We start from the raw sequence: 25,284 nt of genomic DNA on the forward strand, positions 1-25,284 counted from the left end.
GAGAAACCACTTTTGCCCTTGTATTAGTGTGGAAAAACCACTTTTCACACTTGTGTTAGTGTTGAAAAACAGATTTTCGCACTTGTGTTAGTGTTGAAAAACCACTTTTCGCACTTGTGTTGGTGCAGGAAACCACTTTTGCACTTTTATTAGTGTGGAAAAAACACTTTTTGCACTTGTGATAGTGTTGAAAAACCTCTTTTCGCACTTGTGTTAGTGTTGAAAAACCACCTTTCGCACTTGTGTTAGTGTTGAAATACCACTTTTCGCACTTGTGTTGGTGCAGGAAACCACTTTTGCACTTGTATTAGTGTGGAAAAAACACTTTTTGCACTTGTGTTAGTGTTAAAAAAGCACTTTTCGCACTTGTGTTAGTGTTGAAAAACCACTTTTCGCACTTGTTTTGGTGCAGGAAACCACTTTTGCACTTGTATTAGTGTGGAAAAACCACTTTTCACACTTGTGTTAGTGTTGAAAAACCACTTTTCGCACTTGTGTTAGTGTTGAAAAACCACTTTTCGCACTTGTGTTGTTGCAGGAAACCACTTTTGCACTTGTATTAGTGTGGAAAAAACACTGTTTGCACTTGTGAGAGTGTTGAAAAACCACTTTTCGCACTTGTGTTAGTGTTGAAAAACCACTTTTCGCACTTGTGTTGGTGCAGGAAACCACTTTTGCACTTGTATTAGTGTGGAAAAAACACTGTTTGCACTTGTGATAGTGTTGAAAAACCACTCTTCGCACTTGTGTTAGTGTTGAAAAACCACTTTTCGCACTTGTGTTGGTGCAGGAAACCACTTTTGCACTTGTTTTAGTGTGGAAAAACCACTTTTCGCACTTGAGTTCGTGTTGAAAAACCACTTTTCGCACTTGTGTTGGTGCAGGAAACCACTTTTGCACTTGTATTAGTGTGGTAAACCACTTTTCGCACTTGTGTTAGTGTTGAAAAACCACTTTTCGCACTTGTGTTAGTGTTGAAAAACCACTTTTCGCACTTGTGTTGGTGCAGGAAACCACTTTTGCACTTGTATTAGTGTTGAAAGACCACTTTTCGCACTTGTGTTAGTGTTGAAAAACCACTTTTCGCACTTGTATTGGTGCAGGAAACCACTTTTGCACTTGTATTAGTGTGGAAAAAGCACTTTTCGCACTTGTTAGTGTTGAAAAACCACTTTTCGCACTTGTGTTAGTGTTGAAAAACCACTTTTCGCACTTGTGTTGGTGCAGGAAACCACTTTTGCACTTGTGTTGGTGCAGGAAACCACTTTTGCACTTGTATTAGTGTGGAAAAAGCACTTTTCGCACTTGTGTTAGTGTTGAAAAACCACTTTTCGCACTTGTGTTAGTGTTGAAAAACCAGTTTTCGCACTTGTGTTGGTGCAGGAAACCACTTTTGCAATTGTATTAGTGTGGAGAAACCACTTTTGCCCTTGTATTAGTGTGGAAAAACCACTTTTCGCACTTGTGATGGTGCAGGAAACCACTTTTGCACTTGTATTAGTGTGGAAAAAACAATTTTTGCACTTGTGATAGTGTTGAAAAACCACTTTTCGCACTTGTGTTAGTGTTGAAAAACCACTTTTCGCACTTGTGATGGTGCAGGAAACCGCTTTTGCACTTGTATTAGTGTGGAAAAACCACTTTTCGCACTTGTTAGTGTTGAAAAACCACTTTTCGCACTTGTGTTAGTGTTGAAAAACCACTTTTTGCACTTGTGTTGGTGCAGGAAACCAATTTTGCACTTGTATTAGTGTGGAAAAATCACTTTTCGCACATGTGTTAGTGTTGAAAAACCACTTTTCACACTTGTGTTAGTGTTGAGAAACCACTTTTCGCACTTGTGTTGGTGCAGGAAACCACTTTTGCACTTGTATTAGTGTGGAAAAAACACTTTTTGCACTTGTGATAGTGTTGAAAAACCACTTTTCGCACTTGTGTTAGTGTTGAAAAACCACTTTTCGCACTTGTGTTAGTGTTGAAAAACCACTTTTCGCACTTGTGTTGGTGCAGGAAACCACTTTTGCACTTGTATTAGTGTGGAAAAAACACTTTTTGCACTTGTGATAGTGTTGAAAAACCACTTTTCACACTTGTGTTAGTGTTGAAAAACCACTTTTCGCACTTGTGTTAATGTTGAAAAACCACTTTTTGCACTTGTGTTGGTGCAGGAAACCACTTTTGCACTTGTATTAGTGTGGAAAAATCACTTTTCGCACATGTGTTCGTGTTGAAAAACCACATTTCACACTTGTGTTCGTGTTGAAAAACCACTTTTCGCACTTGTGTTGGTGCAGGAAACCACTTTTCCACTTGTATTAGTGTGGAAAAAACACTTTTTGCACTTGAAATAGTGTTGAAAAACCACTTTTTGCACTTGTGTTAGTGTTGAAAAACCACTTTTCGCACTTGAGTTAGTGTTGAAAAACCACTTTTCGCACTTGTGTTGTTGCAGGAAACCACTTTTACACTTGTATTAGTGTGGAAAAAAACACTTTTTGCACTTGTGATATTGTTGAAAAACCACTTTTCGCACTTGTGTTAGTGTTGAAAAACCACTTTTCGCACTTGTGTTAGTGTTGAAAAACCACTTTTCGCACTTGTGTTGGTGCAAGAAACCACTTTTGCACTTGTATTAGTGTGGAAAAACCACTTTTCGCACTTGTGTTAGTGTTGAAAAACCACTTTTCGCACTTGTGTTAGTGTTGAAAAACCACTTTTCGCACTTGTGTTGGTGCAGGAAACCACTTTTGCACTTGTAATAGTGTGGAAAAAACACTTTTTGCACTTGTGATAGTGTTGAAAAACCACTTTTCGCACTTGTGTTAGTGTTGAAAAACCACTTTTCGCACTTGTGTTGGTGCAGGAAACCACTTTTGCACTTGTATAAGTGTGGAAAAAACACTTCTTGCACTTGTGATAGTGTTGAAAAACCACTTTTCGCACTTGTGTTAGTGTTGAAAAACCACTTTTCGCACTTGTGTTAGTGTTGAAAAACCACTTTCGCACTTGTGTTGGTGCAGGAAACCACTTTTGCACTTGTATTAGTGTGGAAAAACCACTTTTCGCACTTGTGTTAGTGTTGAAAAACCACTTTTCGCACTTTTGTTAGTGTTGAAAAACCACTTTTCGCACTTGTGTTGGTGCAGGAAACCACTTTTGCGCTTGTATTAGTGTGGAAAAACCACTTTTCACACTTGTGTTAGTGTTGAAAAACCACTTTTCGCACTTGTGTTCGTGTTGAAAAACCACTTTTCGCACTTGTGTTGTTGCAGGAAACCACTTTTGCACTTGTATTAGTGTGGAAAAAACACTGTTTGCACTTGTGATAGTGTTGAAAAACCACTTTTCGCACTTGTGTTAGTGTTGAAAAACCACTTTTCGCACTTGTGTTGGTGCAGGAAACCACTTTTGCACTTGTATTAGTGTGGAAAAAACACTTTTTGCACTTGTGATAGTGTTGAAAAACCACTTTTTGCACTTGTGATAGTGTTGAAAACCACTTTTCGCACTTGTGTTACTGTTGAAAAACCACTTTTCACACTTGTGTTGGTGCAGGAAACCACTTTTGCACTTGTATTAGTGTGGAAAAATCACTTTTCGCACATGTGTTAGTGTTGAAAAACCACTTTTAACACTTGTGTTAGTGTTGAAAAACCACTTTTCGCACTTGTGTTGGTGCAGGAAACCACTTTTGCACTTGTATTAGTGTGGAAAAAACACTTTTTGCACTTGTGATATTGTTGAAAAACCACTTTTCGCACTTGTGTTAGTGTTGAAAAACCACTTTTTGCACTTGTGTTAGTGTTGAAAAACCACTTTTCGCACTTGTGTTGGTGCAGGAAACCACTTTTGCACTTGTATTAGTGTGGAAAAACCACTTTTCGCACTTGTGTTAGTGTTGAAAAACCACTTTTCGCACTTGTGTTAGTGTTGAAAAACCACTTTTCGCACTTGTGTTGGTGCAGGAAACCACTTTTCCACTTGTATTAGTGTGGAAAAAACACTTTTTGCACTTGTAATAGTGTTGAAAAACCACTTTTTGCACTTGTGTTAGTGTTGAAAAACCACTTTTCGCACTTGTGTTAGTGTTGAAAAACCACTTTTCGCACTTGTGTTGGTGCAGGAAACCACTTTTACACTTGTATTAGTGTGGAAAAAAACACTTTTTGCACTTGTGATATTGTTGAAAAACCACTTTTCGCACTTGTGTTAGTGTTGAAAAACCACTTTTCGCACTTGTGTTAGTGTTGAAAAACCACTTTTCGCACTTGTGTTGGTGCAAGAAACCACTTTTGCACTTGTATTAGTGTGGAAAAACCACTTTTCGCACTTGTGTTAGTGTTGAAAAACCACTTTTCGCACTTGTGTTAGTGTTGAAAAACCACTTTTCGCACTTGTGTTGGTGCAGGAAACCACTTTTGCACTTGTAATAGTGTGGAAAAAACACTTTTTGCACTTGTGATAGTGTTGAAAAACCACTTTTCGCACTTGTGTTAGTGTTGAAAAACCACTTTTCGCACTTGTGTTGGTGCAGGAAACCACTTTTGCACTTGTATAAGTGTGGAAAAAACACTTCTTGCACTTGTGATAGTGTTGAAAAACCACTTTTCGCACTTGTGTTAGTGTTGAAAAACCACTTTTCGCACTTGTGTTAGTGTTGAAAAACCACTTTCGCACTTGTGTTGGTGCAGGAAACCACTTTTGCACTTGTATTAGTGTGGAAAAACCACTTTTCGCACTTGTGTTAGTGTTGAAAAACCACTTTTCGCACTTTTGTTAGTGTTGAAAAACCACTTTTCGCACTTGTGTTGGTGCAGGAAACCACTTTTGCGCTTGTATTAGTGTGGAAAAACCACTTTTCACACTTGTGTTAGTGTTGAAAAACCACTTTTCGCACTTGTGTTAGTGTTGAAAAACCACTTTTCGCACTTGTGTTGTTGCAGGAAACCACTTTTGCACTTGTATTAGTGTGGAAAAAACACTGTTTGCACTTGTGATAGTGTTGAAAAACCACTTTTCGCACTTGTGTTAGTGTTGAAAAACCACTTTTCGCACTTGTGTTGGTGCAGGAAACCACTTTTGCACTTGTATTAGTGTGGAAAAAACACTTTTTGCACTTGTGATAGTGTTGAAAAACCACTTTTTGCACTTGTGATAGTGTTGAAAACCACTTTTCGCACTTGTGTTACTGTTGAAAAACCACTTTTCACACTTGTGTTGGTGCAGGAAACCACTTTTGCACTTGTATTAGTGTGGAAAAATCACTTTTCGCACATGTGTTAGTGTTGAAAAACCACTTTTAACACTTGTGTTAGTGTTGAAAAACCACTTTTCGCACTTGTGTTGGTGCAGGAAACCACTTTTGCACTTGTATTAGTGTGGAAAAAACACTTTTTGCACTTGTGATATTGTTGAAAAACCACTTTTCGCACTTGTGTTAGTGTTGAAAAACCACTTTTTGCACTTGTGTTAGTGTTGAAAAACCACTTTTCGCACTTGTGTTGGTGCAGGAAACCACTTTTGCACTTGTATTAGTGTGGAAAAACCACTTTTCGCACTTGTGTTAGTGTTGAAAAACCACTTTTCGCACTTGTGTTAGTGTTGAAAAACCACCTTTTGCACTTGTGTTAGTGTTGAAAAACCACTTTTTGCACTTGTGTTGGTGCAGGAAACCACTTTTGCACTTGTATTAGTGTGGAAAAAACACTGTTTGCACTTGTGATAGTGTTGAAAAACCACTTTTCGCACTTGTGTTAGTGTTGAAAAACCACTTTTCGCACTTGTGTTGGTGCAGGAAACCACTTTTGCACTTGTATTAGTGTGGAAAAAACACTTTTTGCACTTGTGATAGTGTTGAAAAACCACTTTTTGCACTTGTGATAGTGTCGAAAAACCACTTTTCGCACTTGTGTTACTGTTGAAAAACCACTTTTCGCACTTGTGTTAGTGTTGAAAAACCACTTTTCGCACTTGTGTTGGTGCAGGAAACCACTTTTGCACTTGTATTAGTGTGGAAAAAACACTTTTTGCACTTGTGATAGTGTTGAAAAACCACTTTTCGCACTTGTGTTAGTGTTGAAAAACCACTTTTCGCACTTGTGTTGTTGCAGGAAACCACTTTTGCACTTGTATTAGTGTGGAAAAAACACTGTTTGCACTTGTGATAGTGTTGAAAAACCACTTTTCGCACTTGTGTTAGTGTTGAAAAACCACTTTTCGCACTTGTGTTGGTGCAGGAAACCACTTTTGCACTTGTATTAGTGTGGAAAAAACACTGTTTGCACTTGTGATAGTGTTGAAAAACCACTCTTCGCACTTGTGTTAGTGTTGAAAAACCACTTTTCGCACTTGTGTTGGTGCAGGAAACCACTTTTGCACTTGTATTAGTGTGGAAAAACCACTTTTCGCACTTGAGTTCGTGTTGAAAAACCACTTTTCGCACTTGTGTTGGTGCAGGAAACCACTTTTGCACTTGTATTAGTGTGGTAAACCACTTTTCGCACTTGTGTTAGTGTTGAAAAACCACTTTTCGCACTTGTGTTAGTGTTGAAAAACCACTTTTCGCACTTGTGTTGGTGCAGGAAACCACTTTTGCACTTGTATTAGTGTTGAAAAACCACTTTTCGCACTTGTGTTAGTGTTGAAAAACCACTTTTCGCACTTGTGTTGGTGCAGGAAACCACTTTTGCACTTGTATTAGTGTGGAAAAAGCACTTTTCGCACTTGTGTTAGTGTTGAAAAACCACTTTTCGCACTTGTGTTAGTGTTGAAAAACCACTTTTCGCACTTGTGTTGGTGCAGGAAACCACTTTTGCACTTGTGTTGGTGCAGGAAACCACTTTTGCACTTGTATTAGTGTGGAAAAAGCACTTTTCGCACTTGTGTTAGTGTTGAAAAACCACTTTTCGCACTTGTGTTAGTGTTGAAAAACCAGTTTTCGCACTTGTGTTGGTGCAGGAAACCACTTTTGCACTTGTATTAGTGTGGAGAAACCACTTTTGCCCTTGTATTAGTGTGGAAAAACCACTTTTCGCACTTGTGATGGTGCAGGAAACCACTTTTGCACTTGTATTAGTGTGGAAAAAACAATTTTTGCACTTGTGATAGTGTTGAAAAACCACTTTTCGCACTTGTGTTAGTGTTGAAAAACCACTTTTCGCACTTGTGATGGTGCAGGAAACCGCTTTTGCACTTGTATTAGTGTGGAAAAACCACTTTTCGCACTTGTTAGTGTTGAAAAACCACTTTTCGCACTTGTGTTAGTGTTGAAAAACCACTTTTCACACTTGTGTTGTTGCAGGAAACCACTTTTGCACTTGTATTAGTGTGGAAAAAACACTTTTTGCACTTGTGATAGTGTTGAAAAACCACTTTTTGCACTTGTGATAGTGTTGAAAAACCACTTTTCACACTTGTGTTAGTGTTGAAAAACCACTTTTCGCACTTGTGTTGGTGCAGGAAACCACTTTTGCACTTGTATTAGGGTGGAAAAACCAGTTTTCGCACTTGTGTTGGTGCAGGAAACCACTTTTGCACTTGTATTAGTGTGGAGAAACCACTTTTGCCCTTGTATTAGTGTGGAAAAACCACTTTTCACACTTGTGTTAGTGTTGAAAAACAGATTTTCGCACTTGTGTTAGTGTTGAAAAACCACTTTTCGCACTTGTGTTGGTGCAGGAAACCACTTTTGCACTTTTATTAGTGTGGAAAAAACACTTTTTGCACTTGTGATAGTGTTGAAAAACCTCTTTTCGCACTTGTGTTAGTGTTGAAAAACCACCTTTCGCACTTGTGTTAGTGTTGAAATACCACTTTTCGCACTTGTGTTGGTGCAGGAAACCACTTTTGCACTTGTATTAGTGTGGAAAAAACACTTTTTGCACTTGTGTTAGTGTTAAAAAAGCACTTTTCGCACTTGTGTTAGTGTTGAAAAACCACTTTTCGCACTTGTTTTGGTGCAGGAAACCACTTTTGCACTTGTATTAGTGTGGAAAAACCACTTTTCACACTTGTGTTAGTGTTGAAAAACCACTTTTCGCACTTGTGTTAGTGTTGAAAAACCACTTTTCGCACTTGTGTTGTTGCAGGAAACCACTTTTGCACTTGTATTAGTGTGGAAAAAACACTGTTTGCACTTGTGAGAGTGTTGAAAAACCACTTTTCGCACTTGTGTTAGTGTTGAAAAACCACTTTTCGCACTTGTGTTGGTGCAGGAAACCACTTTTGCACTTGTATTAGTGTGGAAAAAACACTGTTTGCACTTGTGATAGTGTTGAAAAACCACTCTTCGCACTTGTGTTAGTGTTGAAAAACCACTTTTCGCACTTGTGTTGGTGCAGGAAACCACTTTTGCACTTGTTTTAGTGTGGAAAAACCACTTTTCGCACTTGAGTTCGTGTTGAAAAACCACTTTTCGCACTTGTGTTGGTGCAGGAAACCACTTTTGCACTTGTATTAGTGTGGTAAACCACTTTTCGCACTTGTGTTAGTGTTGAAAAACCACTTTTCGCACTTGTGTTAGTGTTGAAAAACCACTTTTCGCACTTGTGTTGGTGCAGGAAACCACTTTTGCACTTGTATTAGTGTTGAAAGACCACTTTTCGCACTTGTGTTAGTGTTGAAAAACCACTTTTCGCACTTGTATTGGTGCAGGAAACCACTTTTGCACTTGTATTAGTGTGGAAAAAGCACTTTTCGCACTTGTTAGTGTTGAAAAACCACTTTTCGCACTTGTGTTAGTGTTGAAAAACCACTTTTCGCACTTGTGTTGGTGCAGGAAACCACTTTTGCACTTGTGTTGGTGCAGGAAACCACTTTTGCACTTGTATTAGTGTGGAAAAAGCACTTTTCGCACTTGTGTTAGTGTTGAAAAACCACTTTTCGCACTTGTGTTAGTGTTGAAAAACCAGTTTTCGCACTTGTGTTGGTGCAGGAAACCACTTTTGCAATTGTATTAGTGTGGAGAAACCACTTTTGCCCTTGTATTAGTGTGGAAAAACCACTTTTCGCACTTGTGATGGTGCAGGAAACCACTTTTGCACTTGTATTAGTGTGGAAAAAACAATTTTTGCACTTGTGATAGTGTTGAAAAACCACTTTTCGCACTTGTGTTAGTGTTGAAAAACCACTTTTCGCACTTGTGATGGTGCAGGAAACCGCTTTTGCACTTGTATTAGTGTGGAAAAACCACTTTTCGCACTTGTTAGTGTTGAAAAACCACTTTTCGCACTTGTGTTAGTGTTGAAAAACCACTTTTTGCACTTGTGTTGGTGCAGGAAACCAATTTTGCACTTGTATTAGTGTGGAAAAATCACTTTTCGCACATGTGTTAGTGTTGAAAAACCACTTTTCACACTTGTGTTAGTGTTGAGAAACCACTTTTCGCACTTGTGTTGGTGCAGGAAACCACTTTTGCACTTGTATTAGTGTGGAAAAAACACTTTTTGCACTTGTGATAGTGTTGAAAAACCACTTTTCGCACTTGTGTTAGTGTTGAAAAACCACTTTTCGCACTTGTGTTAGTGTTGAAAAACCACTTTTCGCACTTGTGTTGGTGCAGGAAACCACTTTTGCACTTGTATTAGTGTGGAAAAAACACTTTTTGCACTTGTGATAGTGTTGAAAAACCACTTTTCACACTTGTGTTAGTGTTGAAAAACCACTTTTCGCACTTGTGTTAATGTTGAAAAACCACTTTTTGCACTTGTGTTGGTGCAGGAAACCACTTTTGCACTTGTATTAGTGTGGAAAAATCACTTTTCGCACATGTGTTCGTGTTGAAAAACCACATTTCACACTTGTGTTCGTGTTGAAAAACCACTTTTCGCACTTGTGTTGGTGCAGGAAACCACTTTTCCACTTGTATTAGTGTGGAAAAAACACTTTTTGCACTTGAAATAGTGTTGAAAAACCACTTTTTGCACTTGTGTTAGTGTTGAAAAACCACTTTTCGCACTTGTGTTAGTGTTGAAAAACCACTTTTCGCACTTGTGTTGTTGCAGGAAACCACTTTTACACTTGTATTAGTGTGGAAAAAAACACTTTTTGCACTTGTGATATTGTTGAAAAACCACTTTTCGCACTTGTGTTAGTGTTGAAAAACCACTTTTCGCACTTGTGTTAGTGTTGAAAAACCACTTTTCGCACTTGTGTTGGTGCAAGAAACCACTTTTGCACTTGTATTAGTGTGGAAAAACCACTTTTCGCACTTGTGTTAGTGTTGAAAAACCACTTTTCGCACTTGTGTTAGTGTTGAAAAACCACTTTTCGCACTTGTGTTGGTGCAGGAAACCACTTTTGCACTTGTAATAGTGTGGAAAAAACACTTTTTGCACTTGTGATAGTGTTGAAAAACCACTTTTCGCACTTGTGTTAGTGTTGAAAAACCACTTTTCGCACTTGTGTTGGTGCAGGAAACCACTTTTGCACTTGTATAAGTGTGGAAAAAACACTTCTTGCACTTGTGATAGTGTTGAAAAACCACTTTTCGCACTTGTGTTAGTGTTGAAAAACCACTTTTCGCACTTGTGTTAGTGTTGAAAAACCACTTTCGCACTAGTGTTGGTGCAGGAAACCACTTTTGCACTTGTATTAGTGTGGAAAAACCACTTTTCGCACTTGTGTTAGTGTTGAAAAACCACTTTTCGCACTTTTGTTAGTGTTGAAAAACCACTTTTCGCACTTGTGTTGGTGCAGGAAACCACTTTTGCGCTTGTATTAGTGTGGAAAAACCACTTTTCACACTTGTGTTAGTGTTGAAAAACCACTTTTCGCACTTGTGTTAGTGTTGAAAAACCACTTTTCGCACTTGTGTTGTTGCAGGAAACCACTTTTGCACTTGTATTAGTGTGGAAAAAACACTGTTTGCACTTGTGATAGTGTTGAAAAACCACTTTTCGCACTTGTGTTAGTGTTGAAAAACCACTTTTCGCACTTGTGTTGGTGCAGGAAACCACTTTTGCACTTGTATTAGTGTGGAAAAAACACTTTTTGCACTTGTGATAGTGTTGAAAAACCACTTTTTGCACTTGTGATAGTGTTGAAAACCACTTTTCGCACTTGTGTTACTGTTGAAAAACCACTTTTCACACTTGTGTTGGTGCAGGAAACCACTTTTGCACTTGTATTAGTGTGGAAAAATCACTTTTCGCACATGTGTTAGTGTTGAAAAACCACTTTTAACACTTGTGTTAGTGTTGAAAAACCACTTTTCGCACTTGTGTTGGTGCAGGAAACCACTTTTGCACTTGTATTAGTGTGGAAAAAACACTTTTTGCACTTGTGATATTGTTGAAAAACCACTTTTCGCACTTGTGTTAGTGTTGAAAAACCACTTTTTGCACTTGTGTTAGTGTTGAAAAACCACTTTTCGCACTTGTGTTGGTGCAGGAAACCACTTTTGCACTTGTATTAGTGTGGAAAAACCACTTTTCGCACTTGTGTTAGTGTTGAAAAACCACTTTTCGCACTTGTGTTAGTGTTGAAAAACCACTTTTCGCACTTGTGTTGGTGCAGGAAACCACTTTTCCACTTGTATTAGTGTGGAAAAAACACTTTTTGCACTTGTAATAGTGTTGAAAAACCACTTTTTGCACTTGTGTTAGTGTTGAAAAACCACTTTTCGCACTTGTGTTAGTGTTGAAAAACCACTTTTCGCACTTGTGTTGGTGCAGGAAACCACTTTTACACTTGTATTAGTGTGGAAAAAAACACTTTTTGCACTTGTGATATTGTTGAAAAACCACTTTTCGCACTTGTGTTAGTGTTGAAAAACCACTTTTCGCACTTGTGTTAGTGTTGAAAAACCACTTTTCGCACTTGTGTTGGTGCAAGAAACCACTTTTGCACTTGTATTAGTGTGGAAAAACCACTTTTCGCACTTGTGTTAGTGTTGAAAAACCACTTTTCGCACTTGTGTTAGTGTTGAAAAACCACTTTTCGCACTTGTGTTGGTGCAGGAAACCACTTTTGCACTTGTAATAGTGTGGAAAAAACACTTTTTGCACTTGTGATAGTGTTGAAAAACCACTTTTCGCACTTGTGTTAGTGTTGAAAAACCACTTTTCGCACTTGTGTTGGTGCAGGAAACCACTTTTGCACTTGTATAAGTGTGGAAAAAACACTTCTTGCACTTGTGATAGTGTTGAAAAACCACTTTTCGCACTTGTGTTAGTGTTGAAAAACCACTTTTCGCACTTGTGTTAGTGTTGAAAAACCACTTTCGCACTTGTGTTGGTGCAGGAAACCACTTTTGCACTTGTATTAGTGTGGAAAAACCACTTTTCGCACTTGTGTTAGTGTTGAAAAACCACTTTTCGCACTTTTGTTAGTGTTGAAAAACCACTTTTCGCACTTGTGTTGGTGCAGGAAACCACTTTTGCGCTTGTATTAGTGTGGAAAAACCACTTTTCACACTTGTGTTAGTGTTGAAAAACCACTTTTCGCACTTGTGTTAGTGTTGAAAAACCACTTTTCGCACTTGTGTTGTTGCAGGAAACCACTTTTGCACTTGTATTAGTGTGGAAAAAACACTGTTTGCACTTGTGATAGTGTTGAAAAACCACTTTTCGCACTTGTGTTAGTGTTGAAAAACCACTTTTCGCACTTGTGTTGGTGCAGGAAACCACTTTTGCACTTGTATTAGTGTGGAAAAAACACTTTTTGCACTTGTGATAGTGTTGAAAAACCACTTTTTGCACTTGTGATAGTGTTGAAAACCACTTTTCGCACTTGTGTTACTGTTGAAAAACCACTTTTCACACTTGTGTTGGTGCAGGAAACCACTTTTGCACTTGTATTAGTGTGGAAAAATCACTTTTCGCACATGTGTTAGTGTTGAAAAACCACTTTTAACACTTGTGTTAGTGTTGAAAAACCACTTTTCGCACTTGTGTTGGTGCAGGAAACCACTTTTGCACTTGTATTAGTGTGGAAAAAACACTTTTTGCACTTGTGATATTGTTGAAAAACCACTTTTCGCACTTGTGTTAGTGTTGAAAAACCACTTTTTGCACTTGTGTTAGTGTTGAAAAACCACTTTTCGCACTTGTATTGGTGCAGGAAACCACTTTTGCACTTGTATTAGTGTGGAAAAACCACTTTTCGCACTTGTGTTAGTGTTGAAAAACCACTTTTCGCACTTGTGTTAGTGTTGAAAAACCACTTTTCGCACTTGTGTTTGTGCAGGCAACCACTTTTGCACTTGTATTAGTGTGGAAAAACCACTTTTCACACTTGTGTTAGTGTTGAAAAACCACTTGTCGCACTTGTGTTAGTGTTGAAAAACCACTTTTCGCACTTGTGTTGTTGCAGGAAACCACTTTTGCACTTGTATTAGTGTGGAAAAAACACTGTTTGCACTTGTGATAGTGTTGAAAAACCACTTTTCGCACTTGTGTTAGTGTTGAAAAACCACTTTTCGCACTTGTGTTGGTGCAGGAAACCACTTTTGCACTTGTATTAGTGTGGAAAAAACACTTTTTGCACTTGTGATAGTGTTGAAAAACCACTTTTTGCACTTGTGATAGTGTTGAAAAACCACTTTTCGCACTTGTGTTACTGTTGAAAAACCACTTTTCGCACTTGTGTTGGTGCAGGAAACCACTTTTGCACTTGTATTAGTGTGGAAAAAACACTTTTTGCACTTGTGATAGTGTTGAAAAACCACTTTTCGCACTTGTCTTAGTGATGAAAAACCAGTTTTCGCACTTGTGTTGGTGCAGGAAACCACTTTTGCACTTGTATTAGTGTGGAAAAAACACTTTTCGCACTTGTGTTAGTGTTGAAAAACCACTTTTCGCACTTGTGTTCGTCTTGAAACACCACTTTTCGCACTTGTGTTGTTGCAGGAAACCACTTTTGCACTTGTATTAGTGTGGAAAAAACACTGTTTGCACTTGTGATAGTGTTGAAAAACCACTTTTCGCACTTGTGTTGGTGCAGGAAACCACTTTTGCACTTCTATTAGTGTGGAAAAAACACTGTTTGCACTTGTGATAGTGTTGAAAAACCACTTTTTGCACTTGTGTTAGTGTTGAAAAACCACTTTTCGCACTTGTGTTGGTGCAGGAAACCACTTTTGCACTTGTATTAGTGTGGAAAAAACACTTTTTGCACTTGTGATAGTGTTGAAAAACCACTCTTCGCACCTGTGTTAGTGTTGAAAAACCACTTTTCGCACTTGTGTTGGTGCAGGAAACCACTTTTGCACTTGTATTAGTGTGGAAAAACCACTTTTCGCACTTGTGTTAGTGTTGAAAAACGACTTTTTGCACTTGTGTTCGTCATGAAAAACCACTTTTCGCACTTGTGTTGGTGCAGGAAACCACTTTTGCACTTGTTTTAGTGTGGAAAAAACACTTTTTGCACTTGTGATAGTGTTGAAAAACCACTTTTCGCACTTGTGTTAATGTTGAAAAACCACTTTTCGCACTTGTGTTGGTGCAGGAAACCACTTTTGCACTTGTATTAGTCTGGAAAAAACACTTTGCACTTGTGATAGTGTTGAAAAACCACTTTTCGCACTTGTGGTGCACTTGTATTAGTGTGGAAAAACCACTTTTCGCACTTGTGTTAGTGTTGAAAAACCACTTTTCGCACTTGTGTTAGTGTTGAAAAACCGAAAAACGGAAATATGGGGAAGACGAAGACGAAGACGTTTCACACTTGTGAGGAGGTGCAGGAAACCAATTTTGCACTTGTATTAGTGTGGAAAAACCACTTTTCGCACTTGTGTTAGTGTTGAAAAACCACTTTTCGCACTTGTGTTAGTGTTGAAACACCACTTTTAGCACTTGTGTTTGTGCAGGGAACCACTTTTGCACTTGTATTAGTCTGGAAAAAACACTTTGCACTTGTGATAGTGTTGAAAAACCACTTTTCGCACTTGTGTTAGTGTTGAAAAACCACTTTTCGCACTTGTGTTAGTGTTGAAAAACCACTTTTCGCACTTGTGTTGGTGTTGAAAAACCACTTTTCGCACTTGTGTTAGTGTTGAAAAACCACTTTTCGCACTTGTGTTAGTGTTGAAAAACCACTTTTCGCACTTGTGTTAGTGTTGAAACACCACTTTTCGCACTTGTGTTTGTGCAGGGAACCACTTTTGCACTTGTATTAGTGTGGAAAAAACACTTTGCACTTGTGATAGTGTTGAAAAACCACTTTTCGCACTTGTGTTAGTGTTGAAAAACCACTTTTCGCACTTGTCTTGGTGCAGGAAACCACTTTTGCACTTGTATTAGTGTGGAAAAACCACTTTTCGCACTTGTGTTAGTGTTGAAAAACCACTTTTCACACTTGTGTTAGTGTTGAGAAACCACTTTTCGCACTTGTGTTGGTGCAGGAAACCACTTTTGCACTTGTATTAGTGTGGAAAAAACACTGTTTGCACTTGTGATAGTGTTGAAAAACCACTTTTCGCACTTGTGTTAGTGTTGAAAAACCACTTTTCGCACTTGTGTTGGTGCAGGAAACCACTTTTGCACTTGTATTAGTGTGGAAAAAACACTTTTTGCACTTGTGATAGTGTTGAAAAACCACTCTTCGCACCTGTGTTAGTGTTGAAAAACCACTTTTCGCACTTGTGTTGGTGCAGGAAACCACTTTTGCACTTGTATTAGTGTGGAAAAACCACTTTTCGCACTTGTGTTAGTGTTGAAAAACGACTTTTTGCACTTGTGTTCGTCATGAAAAACCACTTTTCGCACTTGTGTTGGTGCAGGAAACCACTTTTGCACTTGTTTTAGTGTGGAAAAAACACTTTTTGCACTTGTGATAGTGTTGAAAAACCACTTTTCGCACTTGTGTTAATGTTGAAAAACCACTTTTCGCACTTGTGTTGGTGCAGGAAACCACTTTTGCACTTGTATTAGTCTGGAAAAAACACTTTGCACTTGTGATAGTGTTGAAAAACCACTTTTCGCACTTGTGGTGCACTTGTATTAGTGTGGAAAAACCACTTTTCGCACTTGTGTTAGTGTTGAAAAACCACTTTTCGCACTTGTGTTAGTGTTGAAAAACCGAAAAACGGAAATATGGGGAAGACGAAGACGAAGACGTTTCACACTTGTGAGGAGGTGCAGGAAACCAATTTTGCACTTGTATTAGTGTGGAAAAACCACTTTTCGCACTTGTGTTAGTGTTGAAAAACCACTTTTCGCACTTGTGTTAGTGTTGAAACACCACTTTTAGCACTTGTGTTTGTGCAGGGAACCACTTTTGCACTTGTATTAGTCTGGAAAAAACACTTTGCACTTGTGATAGTGTTGAAAAACCACTTTTCGCACTTGTGTTAGTGTTGAAAAACCACTTTTCGCACTTGTGTTAGTGTTGAAAAACCACTTTTCGCACTTGTGTTGGTGTTGAAAAACCACTTTTCGCACTTGTGTTAGTGTTGAAAAACCACTTTTCGCACTTGTGTTAGTGTTGAAAAACCACTTTTCGCACTTGTGTTAGTGTTGAAACACCACTTTTCGCACTTGTGTTTGTGCAGGGAACCACTTTTGCACTTGTATTAGTGTGGAAAAAACACTTTGCACTTGTGATAGTGTTGAAAAACCACTTTTCGCACTTGTGTTAGTGTTGAAAAACCACTTTTCGCACTTGTCTTGGTGCAGGAAACCACTTTTGCACTTGTATTAGTGTGGAAAAACCACTTTTCGCACTTGTGTTAGTGTTGAAAAACCACTTTTCACACTTGTGTTAGTGTTGAGAAACCACTTTTCGCACTTGTGTTGGTGCAGGAAACCACTTTTGCACTTGTATTAGTGTGGAAAAAACACTTTTTGCACTTGTGATAGTGTTGAAAAACCACTTTTCGCACTTGTGTTAGTGTTGAAAAACCACTTTTCGCACTTGTGTTAGTGTTGAAAAACCACTTTTCGCACATGTGTTCGTGTTGAAAAACCACTTTTCACACTTGTGTTCGTGTTGAAAAACCACTTTTCGCACTTGTGTTGGTGCAGGAAACCACTTTTCCACTTGTATTAGTGTGGAAAAAACACTTTTTGCACTTGTAATAGTGTTGAAAAACCACTTTTTGCACTTGTGTTAGTGTTGAAAAACCACTTTTCGCACTTGTGTTAGTGTTGAAAAACCACTTTTCGCACTTGTGTTGGTGCAGGAAACCACTTTTGCACTTGTATTAGTGTGGAAAAAAACACTTTTTTCACTTGTGATATTGTTGAAAAACCACTTTTCGCACTTGTGTTAGTGTTGAAAAACCACTTTTCGCACTTGTGTTAGTGTTGAAAAACCACTTTTCGCACTTGTGTTGGTGCAGGAAACCACTTTTGCACTTGTATTAGTGTGGAAAAACCACTTTTCGCACTTGTGTTAGTGTTGAAAAACCACTTTTCGCACTTGTGTTAGTGTTGAAAAACCACTTTTCGCACTTGTGTTGGTGCAGGAAACCACTTTTGCACTTGTAATAGTGTGGAAAAAACACTTTTTGCACTTGTGATAGTGTTGAAAAACCACTTTTCGCACTTGTGTTAGTGTTGAAAAACCACTTTTCGCACTTGTGTTGGTGCAGGAAACCACTTTTGCACTTGTATAAGTGTGGAAAAAACACTTCTTGCACTTGTGATAGTGTTGAAAACCACTTTTCGCACTTGTGTTAGTGTTGAAAAACCACTTTTCGCACTTGTGTTAGTGTTGAAAAACCACTTTCGCACTTGTGTTGGTGCAGGAAACCACTTTTGCACTTGTATTAGTGTGGAAAAACCACTTTTCGCACTTGTGTTAGTGTTGAAAAACCACTTTTCGCACTTTTGTTTGTGCAGGGAACCACTTTTGCACTTGTATTAGTGTGGAAAAATCACTTTGCACTTGTGATAGTGTTGAAAAACCACTTTTCGCACTTGTGTTAGTGTTGAAAAACCACTTTTCGCACTTGTCTTGGTGCAGGAAACCACTTTTGCACTTGTATTAGTGTGGAAAAACCACTTTTCGCACTTGTGTTTGTGTTGAAAAACCACTTTTCACACTTGTGTTAGTGTTGAGAAACCACTTTTCACACTTGTGTTGGTGCAGGAAACCACTTTTGCACTTGTATTAGTGTGGAAAAAACACTTTTTGCACTTGTGATAGTGTTGAAAAACCACTTTTCGCACTTGTGTTAGTGTTGAAAAACCACTTTTCGCACTTGTGTTAGTGTTGAAAAACCACTTTTCGCACTTGTGTTGGTGCAGGAAACCACTTTTGCACTTGTATTAGTGTGGAAAAAACAATTTTTGCACTTGTGATAGTGTTGAAAAACCACTTTTCACACTTGTGTTAGTGTTGAAAAACCACTTTTCGCACTTGTGTTAATGTTGAAAAACCACTTTTTGCACTTGTGTTGGTGCAGGAAACCAATTTTGCACTTGTATTAGTGTGGAAAAATCACTTTTCGCACATGTGTTAGTGTTGAAAAACCACTTTTCACACTTGTGTTAGTGTTGAGAAACCACTTTTCGCACTTGTGTTGGTGCAGGAAACCACTTTTGCACTTGTATTAGTGTGGAAAAAACACTTTTGGCACTTGTGATAGTGTTGAAAAACCACTTTTCGCACTTGTGTTAGTGTTGAAAAACCACTTTTCGCACTTGTGTTAGTGTTGAAAAACCACTTTTCGCACTTGTGTTGGTGCAGGAAACCACTTTTGCACTTGTATTAGTTTGGAAAAAACACTTTTTGCACTTGTGTTAGTGTTGAAAAACCACTTTTCGCACTTTTGTTAGTGTTGAAAAACCACTTTTCGCACTTGTGTTGGTGCAGGAAACCACTTTTGCGCTTGTATTAGTGTGGAAAAACCACTTTTCACACTTGTGTTAGTGTTGAAAAACCACTTTTCGCACTTGTGTTAGTGTTGAAAAACCACTTTTCGCACTTGTGTTGTTGCAGGAAACCACTTTTGCACTTGTATTAGTGTGGAAAAAACACTGTTTGCACTTGTGATAGTGTTGAAAAACCACTTTTCGCACTTGTGTTAGTGTTGAAAAACCACTTTTCGCACTTGTGTTGGTGCAGGAAACCACTTTTGCACTTGTATTAGTGTGGAAAAAACACTTTTTGCACTTGTGATAGTGTTGAAAAACCACTTTTTGCACTTGTGATAGTGTTGAAAACCACTTTTCGCACTTGTGTTACTGTTGAAAAACCACTTTTCACACTTGTGTTGGTGCAGGAAACCACTTTTGCACTTGTATTAGTGTGGAAAACATCACTTTTCGCACATGTGTTAGTGTTGAAAAACCACTTTTAACACTTGTGTTAGTGTTGAAAAACCACTTTTCGCACTTGTGTTGGTGCAGGAAACCACTTTTGCACTTGTATTAGTGTGGAAAAAACACTTTTTGCACTTGTGATATTGTTGAAAAACCACTTTTCGCACTTGTGTTAGTGTTGAAAAACCACTTTTTGCACTTGTGTTAGTGTTGAAAAACCACTTTTCGCACTTGTGTTGGTGCAGGAAACCACTTTTGCACTTGTATTTGTGTGGAAAAACCACTTTTAGCACTTGTGTTAGTGTTGAAAAACCACTTTTCGCACTTGTGTTAGTGTTGAAAAACCACTTTTCGCACTTGTGTTTGTGCAGGCAACCACTTTTGCACTTGTATTAGTGTGGAAAAACCACTTTTCACACTTGTGTTAGTGTTGAAAAACCACCTGTCGCACTTGTGTTAGTGTGGAAAAACCACTTTTCGCACTTGTGTTGTTGCAGGAAACCACTTTTGCACTTGTATTAGTGTGGAAAAAACACTGTTTGCACTTGTGATAGTGTTGAAAAACCACTTTTCGCACTTGTGTTAGTGTTGAAAAACCACTTTTCGCACTTGTGTTGGTGCAGGAAACCACTTTTGCACTTGTATTAGTGTGGAAAAAACACTTTTTGCACTTGTGATAGTGTTGAAAAACCACTTTTTGCACTTGTGATAGTGTTGAAAAACCACTTTTCGCACTTGTGTTACTGTTGAAAAACCACTTTTCGCACTTGTGTTGGTGCAGGAAACCACTTTTGCACTTGTATTAGTGTGGAAAAAACACTTTTTGCACTTGTGATAGTGTTGAAAAACCACTTTTCGCACTTGTCTTAGTGATGAAAAACCAGTTTTCGCACTTGTGTTGGTGCAGGAAACCACTTTTGCACTTGTATTAGTGTGGAAAAAACACTTTTCGCACTTGTGTTAGTGTTGAAAAACCACTTTTCGCACTTGTGTTCGTCTTGAAACACCACTTTTCGCACTTGTGTTGTTGCAGGAAACCACTTTTGCACTTGTATTAGTGTGGAAAAAACACTGTTTGCACTTGTGATAGTGTTGAAAAACCACTTTTCACACTTGTGTTAGTGTTGAAAAACCACTTTTCGCACTTGTGTTGGTGCAGGAAACCACTTTTGCACTTCTATTAGTGTTGAAAAAACACTGTTTGCACTTGTGATAGTGTTGAAAAACCACTTTTCGCACTTGTGTTAGTGTTGAAAAACCACTTTTCGCACTTGTGTTGGTGCAGGAAACCACTTTTGCACTTGTATTAGTGTGGAAAAAACACTTTTTGCACTTGTGATAGTGTTGAAAAACCACTCTTCGCACCTGTGTTAGTGTTGAAAAACCACTTTTCGCACTGGTGTTGGTGCAGGAAACCACTTTTGCACTTGTATTAGTGTGGAAAAACCACTTTTCGCACTTGTGTTAGTGTTGAAAAACGACTTTTTGCACTTGTGTTCGTCATGAAAAACCACTTTTCGCACTTGTGTTGGTGCAGGAAACCACTTTTGCACTTGTTTTAGTGTGGAAAAAACACTTTTTGCACTTGTGATAGTGTGGAAAAACCACTTTTCGCACTTGTGTTGGTGTTGAAAAACCACTTTTCGCACTTGTGTTAATGTTGAAAAACCACTTTTCGCACTTGTGTTGGTGCAGGAAACCACTTTTGCACTTGTATTAGTGTGGAAAAACCACTTTTTGCACTTGTGTTAGTGTTGAAAAACCACTTTTCGCACTTGTGTTAGTGTTGAAAAACCACTTTTCGCACTTGTGTTGGTGCAGCAAACCACTTTTGCACTTGTATTAGTGTGGAAAAAACACTTTTTGCACTTGTGATAGTGTTGAAAAACCACTTTTCGCACTTGTGTTAGTGTTGAAAAACCACCTTTTGCACTTGTGTTAGTGTTGAAAAACCACTTTTCGCACTTGTGTTGGTGCAGGAAACCAATTTTGCACTTGTATTAGTGTGGAAAAACCACTTTTCGCACTTGTGTTAGTGTTGAAAAACCACTTTTCGCACTTGTGTTAGTGTTGAAACACCACTTTTAGCACTTGTGTTTGTGCAGGGAACCACTTTTGCACTTGTATTAGTGTGGAAAAAACACTTTGCACTTGTGATAGTGTTGAAAAACCACTTTTCGCACTTGTGTTAGTGTTGAAAAACCACTTTTCGCACTTGTGTTAGTGTTGAAAAACCACTTTTCACACTTGTGTTGGTGTTGAAAAACCACTTTTCGCACTTGTGTTAGTGTTGAAAAACCACTTTTCGCACTTGTGTTAGTGTTGAAAAACCACTTTTCGCACTTGTGTTAGTGTTGAAACACCACTTTTCGCACTTGTGTTTGTGCAGGGAACCACTTTTGCACTTGTATTAGTGTGGAAAAAACACTTTGCACTTGTGATAGTGTTGAAAAACCACTTTTCGCACTTGTGTTAGTGTTGAAAAACCACTTTTCGCACTTGTCTTGGTGCAGGAAACCACTTTTGCACTTGTATTAGTGTGGAAAAACCACTTTTCGCACTTGTGTTTGTGTTGAAAAACCACTTTTCACACTTGTGTTAGTGTTGAGAAACCACTTTTCGCACTTGTGTTGGTGCAGGAAACCACTTTTGCACTTGTATTAGTGTGGAAAAAACACTTTTTGCACTTGTGATAGTGTTGAAAAACCACTTTTCGCACTTGTGTTAGTGTTGAAAAACCACTTTTCGCACTTGTGTTAGTGTTGAAAAACCACTTTTCGCACTTGTGTTGGTGCAGGAAACCACTTTTGCACTTGTATTAGTGTGGAAAAAACAATTTTTGCACTTGTGATAGTGTTGAAAAACCACTTTTCACACTTGTGTTAGTGTTGAAAAACCACTTTTCGCACTTGTGTTAATGTTGAAAAACCACTTTTTGCACTTGTGTTGGTGCAGGAAACCAATTTTGCACTTGTATTAGTGTGGAAAAATCACTTTTCGCACATGTGTTAGTGTTGAAAAACCACTTTTCACACTTGTGTTAGTGTTGAGAAACCACTTTTCGCACTTGTGTTGGTGCAGGAAACCACTTTTGCACTTGTATTAGTGTGGAAAAAACACTTTTGGCACTTGTGATAGTGTTGAAAAACCACTTTTCGCACTTGTGTTAGTGTTGAAAAACCACTTTTCGCACTTGTGTTAGTGTTGAAAAACCACTTTTCGCACTTGTGTTGGTGCAGGAAACCACTTTTGCACTTGTATTAGTTTGGAAAAAACACTTTTTGCACTTGTGTTAGTGTTGAAAAACCACTTTTCGCACTTTTGTTAGTGTTGAAAAACCACTTTTCGCACTTGTGTTGGTGCAGGAAACCACTTTTGCGCTTGTATTAGTGTGGAAAAACCACTTTTCACACTTGTGTTAGTGTTGAAAAACCACTTTTCGCACTTGTGTTAGTGTTGAAAAACCACTTTTCGCACTTGTGTTGTTGCAGGAAACGACTTTTGCACTTGTATTAGTGTGGAAAAAACACTGTTTGCACTTGTGATAGTGTTGAAAAACCACTTTTCGCACTTGTGTTAGTGTTGAAAAACCACTTTTCGCACTTGTGTTGGTGCAGGAAACCACTTTTGCACTTGTATTAGTGTGGAAAAAACACTTTTTGCACTTGTGATAGTGTTGAAAAACCACTTTTTGCACTTGTGATAGTGTTGAAAACCACTTTTCGCACTTGTGTTACTGTTGAAAAACCACTTTTCACACTTGTGTTGGTGCAGGAAACCACTTTTGCACTTGTATTAGTGTGGAAAAAACACTTTGCACTTGTGATAGTGTTGAAAAACCACTTTTCGCACTTGTGTTAGTGTTGAAAAACCACTTTTCGCACTTGTCTTGGTGCAGGAAACCACTTTTGCACTTGTATTAGTGTGGAAAAACCACTTTTCGCACTTGTGTTTGTGTTGAAAAACCACTTTTCACACTTGTGTTAGTGTTGAGAAACCACTTTTCGCACTTGTGTTGGTGCAGGAAACCACTTTTGCACTTGTATTAGTGTGGAAAAAACACTTTTTGCCCTTGTGATAGTGTTGAAAAACCACTTTTCGCACTTGTGTTAGTGTTGAAAAACCACTTTTCGCACTTGTGTTAGTGTTGAAAAACCACTTTTCGCACTTGTGTTGGTGCAGGAAACCACTTTTGCACTTGTATTAGTGTGGAAAAAACAATTTTTGCACTTGTGATAGTGTTGAAAAACCACTTTTCACACTTGTGTTAGTGTTGAAAAACCACTTTTCGCACTTGTGTTAATGTTGAAAAACCACTTTTTGCACTTGTGTTGGTGCAGGAAACCAATTTTGCACTTGTATTAGTGTGGAAAAATCACTTTTCGCACATGTGTTAGTGTTGAAAACCACTTTTCGCACTTGTGTTACTGTTGAAAAACCACTTTTCACACTTGTGTTGGTGCAGGAAACCACTTTTGCACTTGTATTAGTGTGGAAAAAATCACTTTTCGCACATGTGTTAGTGTTGAAAAACCACTTTTAACACTTGTGTTAGTGTTGAAAAACCACTTTTCGCACTTGTGTTGGTGCAGGAAACCACTTTTGCACTTGTATTAGTGTGGAAAAAACACTTTTTGCACTTGTGATATTGTTGAAAAACCACTTTTCGCACTTGTGTTAGTGTTGAAAAACCACTTTTTGCACTTGTGTTAGTGTTGAAAAACCACTTTTCGCACTTGTGTTGGTGCAGGAAACCACTTTTGCACTTGTATTAGTGTGGAAAAACCACTTTTAGCACTTGTGTTAGTGTTGAAAAACCACTTTTCGCACTTGTGTTAGTGTTGAAAAACCACTTTTCGCACTTGTGTTTGTGCAGGCAACCACTTTTGCACTTGTATTAGTGTGGAAAAACCACTTTTCACACTTGTGTTAGTGTTGAAAAACCACCTGTCGCACTTGTGTTAGTGTGGAAAAACCACTTTTCGCACTTGTGTTGTTGCAGGAAACCACTTTTGCACTTGTATTAGTGTGGAAAAAACACTGTTTGCACTTGTGATAGTGTTGAAAAACCACTTTTCGCACTTGTGTTAGTGTTGAAAAACCACTTTTCGCACTTGTGTTGGTGCAGGAAACCACTTTTGCACTTGTATTAGTGTGGAAAAAACACTTTTTGCACTTGTGATAGTGTTGAAAAACCACTTTTTGCACTTGTGATAGTGTTGAAAAACCACTTTTCGCACTTGTGTTACTGTTGAAAAACCACTTTTCGCACTTGTGTTGGTGCAGGAAACCACTTTTGCACTTGTATTAGTGTGGAAAAAACACTTTTTGCACTTGTGATAGTGTTGAAAAACCACTTTTCGCACTTGTCTTAGTGATGAAAAACCAGTTTTCGCACTTGTGTTGGTGCAGGAAACCACTTTTGCACTTGTATTAGTGTGGAAAAAACACTTTTCGCACTTGTGTTAGTGTTGAAAAACCACTTTTCGCACTTGTGTTCGTCTTGAAACACCACTTTTCGCACTTGTGTTGTTGCAGGAAACCACTTTTGCACTTGTATTAGTGTGGAAAAAACACTGTTTGCACTTGTGATAGTGTTGAAAAACCACTTTTCACACTTGTGTTAGTGTTGAAAAACCACTTTTCGCACTTGTGTTGGTGCAGGAAACCACTTTTGCACTTCTATTAGTGTTGAAAAAACACTGTTTGCACTTGTGATAGTGTTGAAAAACCACTTTTCGCACTTGTGTTAGTGTTGAAAAACCACTTTTCGCACTTGTGTTGGTGCAGGAAACCACTTTTGCACTTGTATTAGTGTGGAAAAAACACTTTTTGCACTTGTGATAGTGTTGAAAAACCACTCTTCGCACCTGTGTTAGTGTTGAAAAACCACTTTTCGCACTGGTGTTGGTGCAGGAAACCACTTTTGCACTTGTATTAGTGTGGAAAAACCACTTTTCGCACTTGTGTTAGTGTTGAAAAACGACTTTTTGCACTTGTGTTCGTCATGAAAAACCACTTTTCGCACTTGTGTTGGTGCAGGAAACCACTTTTGCACTTGTTTTAGTGTGGAAAAAAC

The sequence above is a fragment of the Myxine glutinosa genome, chromosome 13 (genome assembly GCF_964187855.1).
Source record: "Myxine glutinosa chromosome 13, kmMyxGlut1.1, whole genome shotgun sequence".
NCBI classification, from domain to species: Eukaryota; Metazoa; Chordata; class Myxini; order Myxiniformes; family Myxinidae; genus Myxine; species Myxine glutinosa.